The following is a 16,086-nucleotide window of genomic DNA, read 5'->3' as shown; positions in this document are numbered from 1 at the left end:
CATCATTGACAGTGGAAGCTGCGAAAACTTCGTATCTAACTACATGATGGAGAAATTAAAATTGCTAACACAAGATCATTCGTAACCTTACAAGTTTCATTGGCTCAACAAGGGGAATGAAGTAAAAGTTTTTAAACAATATCTTGTGACCTTTTCTATTAGGAACCGATATTGTGACAAAGTTTTATGTGATGTTGTTCCTATGGATGCATGCTACCTTCTCTTGGGGAGGCCATAGCAATATGACCAACATGTTATGCACAACAAGCGACCAAGCACCTATTCTTTTACGAAAGATAGTGTCAAGTTCATACTAATGCCTCTATTGCCCAGCGAGATTAGCCAATCTTCAAGGGAATTTTGCACCTCTAAGCCATTGGTGTCGTTGATGACTAAGGAGGAATTTAAGGTGATGAAGTCTGAAGCCCAAATGATGAGCTTTATTTTGGTGCTTGAGGTAAATGACAAGTCCACCAATCCATCAGGAGTCAGACCGTTATTGTCAGAATTTCCAGATGTAATATCTGATAAGATACCACCAGGGTTGCCTCCCATGTGAGACATGCATGCCATTGACTTTATGCCAGGAGCAATCATTCCTAACAAGCTTGCTTGTAGGATGAGTCCCCAAGAACATGCCAAAGTCCAACGGTAAGTTGAAGAGTTATTAAAGAAAGGGTTGATTTGAGAAAGTATTAGCCCTTGTGCTGTACCTATTCTTCTAGTACCTAAGAAGGATGGTAGTTGGAGAATGTGCATTGACTACTGAGTCGTCAACAAGATCACTATTAAGTATTAATTTTCGATACCTGGGCTCGATGATATGCTAGACCAGTTGCATGGTGCCACTATGTTCTCCAAAATTGACTTTCAAAGTAGGTACCACCAAATCAAAATTCAGCTAGGAGATAAGTGGAAGACCACTTTTAAGACCCAAGATGACTTGTATGAGTAGAATGTGATGCCTTTTGAGTTAACAAATGCCCCTAACACATTTATGCATCTAATAAATCAGGTATTAAGACCCTTCATTGAAAAATTTGTTGTTGTGTACTTTGACAATATTCTTATTTATAGTAAGAGTCAAGAAGAACATTTAGATCACTTGCGGCAAGATTTGCAAGCCTTGTATGAATAGAAGCTTTATGCAAATCTCAAGAAGTGCACCTTTCTCACCAATGAAGTTGTGTTTTTGGGTTACATCATTATCGCAGATGGCGTTCGAGTTAATCCAAGTAAAGTTACAACCATTGACAACTGGCCAATTCCAAAATCTATCTAGGAGGTTTGAAGCTTCCACGGATTAGCTTTTTTCCATAGGAGGTTCATCCGTAATTTTAGTTCTATTGCTGCACCACTTACAAGTTGCACTTAAGGAGAGAAATTTTAGTAGATAAAGCAAGCTCAACAAAGCTTTAAAGAGCTTAAGAAAAAGTTGACTAAAGCTCCAGTCCTAGCTCTTCCTAATTTTGACCAAGCGTTAGAAGTTAGCTGTAATGTTTCTAATACCGGCATTGGTGCTGTCTTAAACCAGGAGGGCCATCCTATTGCCTTTTTCAATAAGAAGCTCAATGATGCTAAGCTTAGGTCTTCTACCTATGACAAAGAATTTTATGCCATTGTTCGAGCTTTCCAATATTGGAGTCATTATCTCCTGAATAAAGAGTTCATACTCTTTTCTAATCATGAGGCTCTAAAGTATTTGAATTCCCAGCAAAAGATCAACTGCATGTATGCCTGTTGGAGTGAACGCTTATAGTCTTATCCATTTCTTATCAAACATAAGGCTAGAACTTTAAACTCCGTAGCTGATGCTCTTAGTCATTGATATGTGTTGCTTACAACACTGCAAACCAAAGTTTTTGGTTTATCAAAGAGTTGTATTAGGACGATCCTAATTTTTGAGGAGTATGGGGAGCATCTGCAAATCAACCTTTCCACCAATTCTACAAACATGATGGGTTTTTGTTCCGAGGCAAAACTCTATGATTCCACAAAGTTTCTTGAGAGAAGCCATAATTTGGGAAGCATATGGTAGTGGATTAGCTGGACTTTTGGAACGGGATAAAACAGTTGACCTAGTGAAGGAGAACTCTTACTGGCCTCAACTTGAACAAGATGTCAACAAGCATATATGGAGATGCAGAATTTGTCATTTGGCCAAATCTAAGGGTCAGAATACTAAATTATACATGTAATATCCTTCACCTTTTATCCCACAATTAAAACTCAAATCCCAAGTAATTAGGAAAATGAGACAATAGTAACGATTAAATAAAAAATTTTCATTGGTTAATAAAATGGAGTCCCCAAGATTATAAATCTAAAGTCAAATCAAGTCTTGCAAAGAGGCCAAACAAAGTTTGCAAGTACACGAAAGTAAGGGATTATCACATAAGTAGTTACATAGGTGTAAAAATTTGAAACAAGGAAAATTTTGAAAAAAAAAAATTAAAAGGCATGAGCCGCGGCTCATTGGACATGCATTGTGATGTGTTCACCTCTATGACACGCGCCACGGCTTGTGACGTCATGCGCCACAACGCAAATGCACGAACTTTAATAGTGAGTTTTGCTGTCAATTTGACAGTTTTAAGGCCAACTTCCGACATGCCCCAAATCTCTACCCGACGTCTGAATGACATAAACTAGGAGTCTATTGAAAGCTCTTTCTAGACTCTAACTAATGGCATTAGTCTCAGGCTCAAATTATTTTTAAAACAAGAAATGGACACCCTTTTCAAAACTTACACCTTTATCTCAACTTTCACAAATTTTCAAGTGTCTTAACCCGAAATCAAGGACCAATGGCCACCGACACCAAATGACCACATACAACTCAACAAAATTAACTCGTGTAAAGCACCAAAACACAAGGAATATTTTCAAATCAAATTTTCACCACCCAACCCCTTAACTCAAAATCATAGGAAGGGGGAGTTTACCATAATTTTCATCAAGATTTTTGAAATCATCCCACAATATTCACTACCCTCACTAGCATTAGTATTTTGGCCCTATCATCATAGCACATCATAATCAACTCTCTCTCCAGGGCCCAAAATGCCATTTCAATCTACATTTCACTTAATGCAAGTAAGCAACAAAAAGGGAAATCCTAATTAGCAATTGAAATTGTCACACACATAAATTACCCAAAATAAAGAGGCCTATTACAGATGGATCGTGATCCTAAGCTTCGGGTTGTTTTTCTCTGTCCACAATTCTTAAGCTATTTCCTAAAATATTAAAGATAACAGAGTTAGTACAACTACTCAGTAACCAAGGTTCGACTAGCCCATACTAATGCATAACAATTAATTTAAATGCAAGTGACAGTAAATATTATTACTTTAACCCATGAGCAACATTTGAAATAAGAATTCACAACTTAGCTAACATAATGGCATTCACTTAGAAAAACAATGCCTTTAGCATCTTTCATATAAATAAAATTGCTCACACAAATCATTGACAAGCCTAATGACAAAAATTACTACTCAACTCAACATATCTATATTATAAACTCAATATAGACAACAAGTGCTTTCTCTCACTATATGTATGATCACGCCTCCCTTATATCCTCCTCATTCCTCTGACACGAAACCATGGCCTATAACTCAATGGGATAGTCTATATTCCTTGACTTCCCTAGCTTAAATACTTGTGAGGGGATTACCCGACCAAGGTGTACCCAACTCACTTATAAATCACGATCTCCTCTATTTCTCACACCATAGGGTGTCATACACCTTAGATTAGTTTCCTCATTGAACCGATGAATAGCTAGCCAGGTTCGAGTCGCTCGTTGAACCAGTGGGACAGTCCCTCGTTAAATAAGTAGGACGATATGGATAGAATCAATCTAGACAATCCATCACACAGATGGGGCCTTACCACATGAATTTATCATTTACTCCGCTTCTTAGGTGAACTCCCGCCTTTCTAGATCGTGCAATGGACATTCATGTGATAATTCACACATATACAATTCATAAAACTTTACATTATCACATTTTATGGAACTTTAAAACTAAACAAGTCGTTGAACTCCTAATTCATAATTATTGTACCTCACACATTCAAAATCATTGAACTTTTTTATTTTCATTGTACCTCACATTTTTAAAATCATTGAACTTTCCTATTTTCAAACATCATTGAACTACTTAAACAAAGATTCATTTTGCTTTTCAATTTGTAAAAATCATTGCACTCCTAATGAACATTGATACAAAAGTCCACCACTATTGTTCTCAAAGAAACTTCGCCTATGTTTATAGCTGGTCCCAAGCCCAGGTAAAGGAGGAGAGTTGTGTTAGGCCATCAACAGCCAATGTAAAACTTTGTTAAATCTATCATGAACATAGATAATAGACGTTATAATGTTAATGCTAAGTCATTACTCGTAAGTAACGCGCTGCATGGCTCAAGTACAGTGAGAAGTGAGTTAGAGATGCTGCATCAACATCCGGATGTAGTGTTAAATGAGCAAGGGCTGCCGCACCATTCTGGACGTGCGCGGCTAAAGAGGTTAGTCCATGAGAGTAAAATTAAATTTGGTACTTAGAATGTTGGAACATTGAATTGTAAATTTGTAAAGGTTGTAGGAGTTATGATTCAAAGAAAAATTAATATCCTTTGCCTGCAAGAAACAAAATGGCATGGAGAAGAAGCTAAAGATATTCAAAGATTCAAACTTTGGTATACAGGAAAAGTAAGTGCACGCAGTGGAGTAGGCATCATTAAGGAATGGAAGAAGAATGTTGTAGAAGTTAGCAGAATTGGAGACAGAATTATTTCCTTAAAAATGATAATTGGACGTGAGACTGATAATATTGTTAGCGCTTATGTGCCACAAGTGAGGACAGAAGCCAGTCTTGAGGCATTATTTTGGGAGGATCTGGAGGGGTTGATTTGACACATACCACAGAGTGAAAAGATTTTTATTGGAGGAGACTTTAATGGGCATGTTGGGAGGGAGGCTGGTCAGTATACAAGAGTCCATGGTGGTCTTGGTTTTAGAGAGCTAAACAATGAAGGACACTCTTCTTGATTTTTCATTGGCGTATGATTTTAAGATTGCCAACACTTGTTTTAAGAAGAGAGATGAGCATCTCATCACTTACAAAAATGGAGCCTCAAGGTCATAGATTGATTTTCTTTTAGTTAGGAACACAGATAGAAGACTTTGTAAAAATTGCAAGGTGATCCTCGGAGATGCTGTAACGACACAACATAGGGTCCTAGTCCTTGATATGTGTATTATGAGTAAAATCCAAAAGCGTCGACAAGTAATAGCACCAAGGATTAGGTGGTGGCAATTAAAAGGTGAGAAGTAAGATATTTTCAAGCAAAATCTTTTGGACAAAGGAATTTGAGAATCTTAGAGAAGTGCTAACATCATGTGGGAGGCTATGGCTAAAAAGATACGGGAGGTTACAAAAGTAGTTTTGGGAGAATCAAAAGGTTCTGGTCCGAGAGATAAGGAGTCTTGGTGATGGAATAATAGTGTACAGGACAAAATCAAGTATAAAAAGAACTATTTTAAAGCCATACATTTGTGTAACAATGAGGAAAATTGGGAGAAGTACCGTATGGCTAAGAAGGAAATTAAGAGCGCTGTGGGTGAAGCTCATTCTAAAACTTTTGAAGAATTTTATAAGAGCCTTGAGACAAAGGAACAAGAACGAAACATTTATAAGATTGCCAAGAATAGGGAAAGAAAATCAAGGGATCTAGAACAGGTAAGGTGTATTAAGGATGAAGAGGGAAGAATTTTAATTACAGATGATGAAATTAAAAATAGATGGGAGACTTACTTTTCCAAACTTTTCAATGATGGAGAGGGTTCATCTAGTAACTTGGAGGATTTAGTAATTGGTGAAGGAGAACAAAATTTATCATTCTATCGAATAATACGTAATAAGGAGGTAAAGGAAGCTCTTAAGAAAATGGCAAATGATAGAGCCAACGGACCTGATTGTATATCTATCGAAGCGTGGAAATGTTTAGGTGAAGAAGGGGTGAGATGGTTAATTAAGTTATTTAATGTGATTTTACGGTCTAACAAAATGCCTAATGAGTGGAGGAGAAGTACATTAATTCCTATTTATAAAAATAAAGGAGATATTCAAAATTGTACTAACTATAGAGGGATTAAACTCATGAGCCACACAATGAAATTGTGGGAGAAAGTAATTGAACACAGGTTGAGATTGGAGACAAGTATTTCTAAGAATCAGTTTGGTTTTATGCCAGGTAGATCAACTACAGAGGCGATTTATCTACTAAGGGGATTAATGGAAAAGTATCGTTGTAAAAATAAAGATTTACACATGGTTTTTATTGATTTGGAAAAAACTTATGACCATATACCAAGAAAAGTGCTTTGGAAAGCGTTGGAAAAAAGAAAGTACAGATTACTTATATTAAAGCCATACAAGATATGTATGAGGGGGTAAAAACTAGTATAAGAATGCCTAGTGGTCGAACAAAGGATTTTTCTATAAAGATTGGACTACATCAAGGATCATCTCTGAGTCCTTATCTGTTCAACTTGATCTTAAATGTTTTAACAGAACATATTCAAGGGAAAATTTCTAAATGTATGCTCTTCGCAGATGATATAGTTCTTATAGCAGAGACAAGAGAAGAGGTTAATTGCAAACTTAAGTTATGAAGGAGGACATTGGAATTGAAAGGCTTTCGTCTGAGTAAGAGTAAGACAGAATATTTATATTGTAAATTTGATAAGAGACTATTCGACAATAATTTAGAAGTAAAATTGAGAGATCAAATTATACCTCAAGTGAAAAAGTTTAAATATTTAGGAGCCATTATTCAAAATGATGGCGAAATCAGTGAAGATATTTCACATAGAATTCAAGCTGGGTGGTTTAATTGGAGAAAAGCTAAAGGAGTTATTTGCAACCGTAAAGTGCCTAATAAACTTAAAGGAAAGTTTTATCGCACTGCTATCAGACCGGCAATGTTATATAGTAGTGAATGCTGGGCTCTAACGGGACAGCAAGAGCATAAAGTTGGAGTAGCAGAGATGAGAATGTTACGATGGATGTGCGGACATACATGTAAAAATAAAATTCAAAATGAGCACGTACGTGAAAAAGTGAGGGTATCACCTATTGAGGAAAAAATGGTAGAAAATCGGTTGAGATGGTTTGGGCATGTACAAAGAAGACCAAGGGAGGCACCAGTGAGAAAAGTGGAACATATAACTTTGAGTCCGATTAAGAGGGGTAGAGGAAGGCCTAAGAGAACACTTTTGGAAGTTGTTGAACGCGATCTCTTAATTAATAATATTCCTAAAAGCTTGATAAATGATAGAGCACAATGGCGTCTTGCAATTCATGTAACCGAACCCACTTAGTGGGATAAAGGCTTATTGTTGTTGATGTTGTTATTGTTCTCAAAGAATTTTGCATCATAAGGCATAACACTCACAAATTGATCTAGTAAATTTCTTCACAAGTTAAGTCACACTTGCATTTCTTTTATTTTACACATTTTAAATGATAATTCATAAATTAATAAACTAATAAACACACAAGCATAAGATAGAATTCCTGCAATTATCTTAAACCTTTGAGAAGTTAAAAGTTTCACCACTTAACCATTCACTCCCGAAGCTTTCAAGAAGCTTGAATGGTGCTAATAGTAATTACACTACAAGCATTTATTATGCAAAACATTAATATCTATTTTGAGCTATTTTTCACTAACATTTTCATCATTTCTTAATACTCAAACTTTACTCTAAACTCATGTAGAAGTACCCATAAGGTTTCTTAGCTTCTTTTAACTCTCATTAATAACATTAAGCTCTTAAATGAACATTAATGAAGCCACATTATTCCCAACCACCAAATTTATGGGAATTTCAAACATTTAATGTCCTCCAACCACCCATCATCATAAAATCATAAATATCAAGTTTACTTAGCTCAATCTATCCCCATTAACTCTATTTAAGTCAATGGGTTCGAACAAATAACCTCTATAGACCAAAAATCACCATTAAAAATCAAACCCTAACCTCTACCATCAAGAAAATGGAAGAAAAAAGGAAGATTTAAATTAAAAAGCTAACCTTAGGTGTTTATAAGTTCCAAATTACTCCCAACAATCAGTTTCTTTAAGCCCTAGCTCAGCTTTTTTCCCACTCCTTCAATCTCTTTTTGTTTTCTCTTCATTTTCACTTCAGATTCGCGACTTAATACTGCAAAATTTTGGCCATGCGTCGTGACGGATGCACAATGCACCACGGTGCATGGCACAGAGAGCTTCTTCCAAGCGTGTTGGCACGCATGCGTCATGGCGGACCAACCCCACGCCACGACGTGTGGCATAAAACCACCCCTTTCAGAAATTCCTCTTCTATCCCCAAGTAACCCAATTCTCCTTCGGACCCACATTTGGTACTGAAATCAAGATCAAACATGCCCGTTAGGCCTCTCTAGTCACACACCTTAAAGATTCACTTTACTAATCCATTTAAATTTAATTAATCTAGATTTAAAATTAAGGATGTTATAATATATGCCTTTGCCAATTCTAGAAGCACCTTGGGAAGATGTAACTATGAATTTTGTTTTAAGTTTACCACGAACTCAGAGGCAAAAAGATTCTATCATGGTAGTTGTGGATCGTTTCTAAAAAATAGTCGATTTCATTCCACGCTAGAAGACTAACGATGTTGTTCAACTAGCAAACTTGTACTTTAAGGAGATTGTATGTCTTCATGGCATTCCCAAGACTATCACTTTTGATCGTGATGTGACATTTCTTAACTACTTTTGGCAGATGCTATGGAAGAAGATGGGAACTAAGCTTTAGTTTAGCAGCACTAGTCATCCCCAGACAGATGGTCAAACTGAATCTATAAATAGGATTCTTGATAATCTTCTTCGCAATTTCGTGGGGAAGAATTTGAAGCAGTAGGATCTCGTTCTTGCTCAAGTTGAATTTACCTATAATAACTCTGTTAATCAAGCAACTATGAAGTATCCATTCAAAGTTGTTTGCGACACTCGCCCCCTTAATCCGCTAGACTTGACCCCTTCACTTAATAAGCAGTAATATAGTTCTGATGCTGACTAAAGGGCTAAGGAAATCAAGAAATTGCATGAACTTGTTCATACATGAATATAGAAGCAAAACTTAAGATACAAGACTCAACATGACAAGCATTGAAAGTATTAAACTATTAATGTGGGTGATTTAGTTTGGATACATTTATGAAAGGAATGATTTCTTAAACAACCAAATGCCAAGCTATCCCTCAGAACTAATGATCCATTCAAGATAGTGCAAAAAATCAACGACAATGCTTACAAGGTGAAATTACCTAATTCTTATGGTGTATCTACCACCTTCAATATTGTTGATCTATCCCCTTACATTGATCAAGATGCCAAATTTGACTCGAAGGCGAGTTCTACTGAACCCCAGGAGGATGAAACAGACTGAAACAAACACAAAACAGACACATGAGAGTTAGAAAAATGAAGCAAAAATGTTGTTTCGTTTACACCTTTATTAAGCTATAAAAAAACATCTAGCATTTACATTTGTAATGCCTTCTCTGCTTGCCTATTACATTCAAAACCCTAACACTATAAATAGAACTAGCTTTGTCGTAAGAGTCAGTTCAAATTGGAAATAAAAATCAAAGTTTTCTCTTTTGTTTGGTTTCTGTACCATATTGTATAGAACAAAATCTTAATTATATCACTCAGTTTTATTTTATTGAATGTCTATCCTTCAAATTTTAAGATGACTTTTTTTATTGTTATTATTAAAAATGAATTGAAGCAACGTTGTGTAGTGTGAAAGAGTTTAACTTCACGAAACTTCATCACAGGAAATGTCTACTTTTAGATTAACATTTTCATCCTTTTCCTATGTGTAAAATAAGTAAGAATAATAGCCTTTTGAAGAAGACTACCTTCTCTTGATCCCCTTTCAAGATTGTTAAGCAAAAATCAAATAGCTCTATCAAAATTGTAGAACATATGAAGATTTGATTTATAGTTTTCACTTCAAAGCAACCATTAGTGCTTGCCACAATTATCATATTCCTAATTTGATGATGATTTAGTGAAGTAATACCATGAAGGGAGGGTGAAAAGAACCCCTATCAAGGAGTTAAAAAGACAATAAATTGTAAGCCACCAAGCAATAGGAGGAGCTTAGGGCTCTATTGCATGCTTGTTGAAGAATTTGCTAGCGACTCAAAGGCAATGGCTTGGTTAAGGGAATCCACCAAAGCTATAGCAAAAACAAGTCTTCATAGGGCAACTGTCACTGCTTATGGACCCAAATTTGGGTGATCTATCCATGACTAAGGTGAAGCTTGGGTGAAACTACGTAGAGGTCCTAACCAATTTATGTTAAAGAATCAATGGAACTTCTCGGTGAAATAAAAAAAAAAAGGTATTTTAAGGAGAGATGCAGACTCCAAATACATATTCTTTCTCATTACATGACCATTTAAACTAAGGATGAAATCTTGATAATCTATAAATAGGATTCTTGATAATCTTCTTCGCAATTTCGTGGGGAAGAATTTGAAGCAGTAGGATCTCGTTCTTGCTCAAGTTGAATTTGCCTATAATAACTCTGTTAATCAAGCAACTATGAAGTATCCATTCAAAGTTGTTTGCGACACTCGCCCCTTAATCCGCTAGACTTGACCCCTTCACTTAATAAGCAGTAATATAGTTCTGATGCTGACTAAAGGGCTAAGGAAATCAAGAAATTGCATGAACTTGTTCATACATGAATATAGAAGCAAAACTTAAGATACAAGACTCAACATGACAAGCATTGAAAGTATTAAACTATTAATGTGGGTGATTTAGTTTGGATACATTTATGAAAGGAATGATTTCTTAAACAACAAAATGCCAAGCTATCCCTCAGAACTAATGATCCATTCAAGATAGTGCAAAAAATCAACGACAATGCTTACAAGGTGAAATTACCTAATTCTTATGGTGTATCTACCACCTTCAATATTGTTGATCTATCCCCTTACATTGATCAAGATGCCAAATTTGACTCGAAGGCGAGTTCTACTGAACCCCAGGAGGATGAAACAGACTGAAACAAACACAAAACAGACACATGAGAGTTAGAAAAATGAAGCAAAAATGTTGTTTCGTTTACACCTTTATTAAGCTATAAAAAAACATCTAGCATTTACATTTGTAATGCCTTCTCTGCTTGCCTATTACATTCAAAACCCTAACACTATAAATAGAACTAGCTTTGTCGTAAGAGTCAGTTCAAATTGGAAATAAAAATCAAAGTTTTCTCTTTTGTTTGGTTTCTGTACCATATTGTATAGAACAAAATCTTAATTATATCACTCAGTTTTATTTTATTGAATGTCTATCCTTCAAATTTTAAGATGACTTTTTTTATTGTTATTATTAAAAATGAATTGAAGCAACGTTGTGTAGTGTGAAAGAGTTTAACTTCACGAAACTTCATCACAGGAAATGTCTACTTTTAGATTAACATTTTCATCCTTTTCCTATGTGTAAAATAAGTAAGAATAATAGCCTTTTGAAGAAGACTACCTTCTCTTGATCCCCTTTCAAGATTGTTAAGCAAAAATCAAATAGCTCTATCAAAATTGTAGAACATATGAAGATTTGATTTATAGTTTTCACTTCAAAGCAACCATTAGTGCTTGCCACAATTATAATATTCCTAATTTGATGATGATTTAGTGAAGTAATACCATGAAGGGAGGGTGAAAAGAACCCCTATCAAGGAGTTAAAAAGACAATAAATTGTAAGCCACCAAGCAATAGGAGGAGCTTAGGGCTCTATTGCATGCTTGTTGAAGAATTTGCTAGCGACTCAAAGGCAATGGCTTGGTTAAGGGAATCCACCAAAGCTATAGCAAAAACAAGTCTTCATAGGGCAACTGTCACTGCTTATGGACCTAAATTTGGGTGATCTATCCATGACTAAGGTGAAGCTTGGGTGAAACTACGTAGAGGTCCTAACCAATTTATGTTAAAGAATCAATGGAACTTCTCGGTGAAATAAAAAAAAAAGGTATTTTAGGGAGAGATGCAGACTCCAAATACATATTCTTTCTCATTACATGACCATTTAAACTAAGGATGAAATCCTCTAAAGGCCTCAGTAGAAGAATATTAACTACTTAGAAGAAGGAAACAAGCCAATTAACATAAGAGGAGAGATAATTAAGCATTTTTACCCCAACACAGGGAAATAATTCTATTTTGATAAAGAGGTGGGCTAAGTTCAACATAATGAAAAATTACAAGCTTGGGAGGTTGAAATCCATAACACATGATTTTGCCATAGCTATTTGGTTTGGACTTAATATATCATTACTGCTTACAACAAATGGTCAAGGCAAAATGAAATCATTCATTCCAAAAACATATCATCGTTCTCTTCATCAAATATGGTCACAACAATTCTATCTACATTCAGATCAAATTCTTTTTTTCATGTTATGACAATATCAAACCCATTATTGTAGTCCTACAAAAGAACAATTGGGTCTTGCAAATCTTCAAATACCTCTTTATTTCAGCTACTTCTAGATTTGATTTAACGTGATGCAGGAGCCATGATAATGTCACCTCATTCGAAAACCAACATATAGGATAGTTTCACTTCACCGCACTTCACTCGTCTAGGATTTCAATAAAAACATCAATGTTATGTGTACAAGTCTAAAGAAACATTGTACAAGACTAACTTGTTAGAAGGAAGAATTTCTTGAACTTATAAATCCCACTTCATCGAAGCCCCTTGATATGATACTCATAACATATACTTTTATCTCTCTAATTCATATAATTTGTCCTTTTTACAAAAAAAAAATTCAAGATTTTCACTTTCCAGCTACACTATAGCATTTTGAGTATTGAGTTTATCTTTCGTGTTCATCAATCAACCTTGATGAGATTTGGACTATGTAGACTGTACATGTCTTTGCTAGTGGTTTTATTGTTAACATGAACAACTAGATGCTTACAATCATATTCTAACAAAACAATCTTCAATCCATTCATAAAAAGAACATTATTGAATCCCAAATCCTGAAGGCTTTTCATTACTACCCATTCTTTTGTTTCACATGCCTTGCAACTATCCCACTTCTGTAAACAGAACTATGGGATTTTGTTAGATTTAAAACCCACAAATCATATTTGCATTTAAAAATCACAAAAATTATGTTCATAAAAAAATGGCATAAATTATTTAAAACTTTTGTGAAAAATTATTACAAATTCTTGATGAACTGCTACTACATCGTTGGTCAGATGGATTATGCTTTCCCTGTTTTGGGGAAAATTTTCAAGTTGGGTTATCATCTGTGTGTGGTAACTTTGAATATGCTAGTAAAAGGACTGTGTTTAAATCAAAACGTTAGCTAGGCACTAGATTTCTATGATGACATAATGGCTAAAGGATTTCAGTTTGGACCAATTTACTTATGCCACGTTGATCAATGGGCTATGTAAATCGGGGAAAACAAGATCTGCCATTAAATTGTTGCAAATGATGGAAAGAAAGTTAGTGAAACCAAATGTAGTTGTCTACAACACAATCATTGATACATTTTGCAAAGATGGACTGGTCACTGATACACGTGGTTTGTGTTATGAAATGATTGATCATGTGATATCACCAAATGTTGTTACGCACAACAGTCTAATCTACTGTTTTTGCATTATGCATCAGTGGCAAGAAGCAAATCAATTGCTCAGTGAAATGGTATTGAAAGACATCTTTGCTGATGTTTATACCTTTAACATCCAAGTTGATGCATTATGTAAAGAAGGAAGGATTATGGAACCTGAGGCTATTTTTGCTAGGATGATGAAGAGCGATAAAAAAACCTAATGTGATTGCCTATAGTGCTTTAATGGATGGGCAATGTTTGACTAATAATACTGTCGCGGCTAAGGGAGTTTTTAATAGGATGATAAAAGGGGGTTTGGAACCTAACATTTTCAGTTATAGTATCTTAATCAATGCATACTTTAAGATGAAAATGGTGGATGAAGCCGTGCATCTCTTTAAGGAATTGCATTATGAAAATTTGATTCCTAATGTTGTAATTTATAATTCTGTTATTGATGGCTTGTGCAAAATCTGGGAAAATGTCACGTGGCCAAGGTGTTATCTATAAGATGCGTGATAGGGGTCATCATCCTAATATAATCACTACACAATCTTATTAGACGCATTTTGCAAAAGGGGTTCTCTTGATGAGGCAATCACACTATTTGAGCAATTGGTTAATCAAGGATTTCAGCCTACCATGAAGACCTACACCGTACTTATTAATGGTTTATGAAAAGGTGGTAGATTAGATGATGCATGGAAGATTTTTCATTATCCTGTGGCCAAATGTTATTGACTCGATGTCCATATATATAATTCTATGATTCATAGACTTTGCAAACAGGGTTTGCTTGATGAAGCAGAGGCCTTGCTTTATAGAATGGAAGAGAATGGTTGCCTCCCTACTTTTATAACGTTTAAAATCACTATTCGAAATCTTTTTACACCAAACTATCAAGAAGAGTTCAAAAATCCTCACCTTAAGTACCAACAGTAACAGAGGAGGGAGAGAACGAGAAGAAGCCGACAGAACAGGGAGAGGAGTTCTCCTGTTTCCAGCTTCAACCAATGGCAGACCACTCCTCTTTCTCTCTTCGGAAATGCACAAGCAGGCTAAAGGGAGTCAAAGACCAGATGCACTCAACCACAGCAACAATAGAAGAAGAAGGAAAAAGAAGATCACGAGCTGCACAGGGAACGAATCAGAGACAGGGTACACACGAAAGGAAGAAAACAGAATCACAGCACTAGACCAAACAGAGATGAGCTCGCGAACAACCCTACCAGCTCCGGCGACCTGATTCTCGGACCCCAGCTACGTGTACGTGAACAGCGAGAACAGAGAAGCAACAAAGAAGACACGTAGAGACAGGGAAGCACGACGGACAACCTGGGCATCACATAGAGACGCCGAGTCTCCACTTTCACCGCGCGATCACCGGAAACTAGAGGGGAGAGATAAAGTACAGTGGAGGACGACAGAAGAAGGGAAGGAATGACAGTGGACTGGAGGAAATCGAAGCTCCCTGTCTCTCTCCGTTGTTTCTGGACTCTTCGGCGGAGAAAAGAAAAATATAAGAACGGAAGAAGCCACGCATTTAGGTCTCTGTCTCTGTCTTTTTCTTTTTTCAGAAGGGCATTATTGTAATTTTGTCAATAGGTTGAAGCAAAAGAAAAAATATGAAAATTTGCACTCTTGGCCCATAAGATTCAAACTCATGACCTACTAAATAAGTAGCAATATAATTGCCACTAGACAAACTCTTCTCCTTACTAATTTATTCCAAAATTAATATAAATACACTTAAACACTATATTATGTATTTTTAAATTTTAATTTTAATTTTAATTTTTAATTTTTTTAAAAAAAATTTTGGGTTATTACGAATGTGAAACTCCAGTCCTTTATGAAGTTTACTGCCCAATTGTTTTCGAACTGAAAGCTATGCTTCTTGTAATGACTTGTAGTTTTAAATCTAATGATTATACTTTTGCCGGTTTTGTTTTTTGAAATTCCTTGCTTAAATGACTGTATTCTTGGGGGTCCTTCCGGTTCCTCTGTTGCGTGTGTACATCAAGGTATTGCTGCTTTCAATAGTAAATAAGCGAAAGCAGGTCATAATATATAGTGATGATTATAACTTGTTTTAGTTCAAAGGCATCGTTATTTGGCTTTGTTTTTGTGTGTGATGTGAAACTTGTCATTGTTATATAACTAACGTTTGGGTGCTGATGAAATCTCAATATATATCTTTTGAATTATATTTTATATGACAATTTGTTCCTTGTGTATGCAAAGGCTTGATAACTAAGCCAAACTAAAAGATACTTCTATTTGGCCTTATTTTGGTATGAGAAACATGCCTTTGTTGTTAGAAAAAAGAAAACACAGATTTACAGACTGAGAACAGCAACTCAGAATGAAAGTTATTGATA

The 16,086-nt window shown here is 35.6% G+C and overlaps 1 long non-coding RNA gene across 1 annotated transcript; it reads right to left on the bottom strand.

The window, feature by feature from the left end:
• Positions 1-10,948: 10,948 nt before the first annotated feature.
• Positions 10,949-15,177, bottom strand: LOC129317648 (uncharacterized). The gene is made up of 3 exons (XR_008595008.1): positions 14,935-15,177; positions 14,630-14,836; positions 10,949-11,127 (listed from the first exon to the last, which is right to left on the bottom strand). It is a non-coding gene; the product is annotated as an uncharacterized LOC129317648 (long non-coding RNA).
• Positions 15,178-16,086: the final 909 nt, after the last annotated feature.

This window comes from Prosopis cineraria, unplaced genomic scaffold, assembly GCF_029017545.1.
Source record: "Prosopis cineraria cultivar Desert tree isolate PC_DT_omini unplaced genomic scaffold, ASM2901754v1 PC8, whole genome shotgun sequence".
Lineage (NCBI taxonomy): Eukaryota > Viridiplantae > Streptophyta > Magnoliopsida > Fabales > Fabaceae > Prosopis > Prosopis cineraria.
The sequence above is the reverse complement of the archived record's forward strand: the minus strand, read 5'-3'. Positions and strand labels throughout refer to the sequence as shown.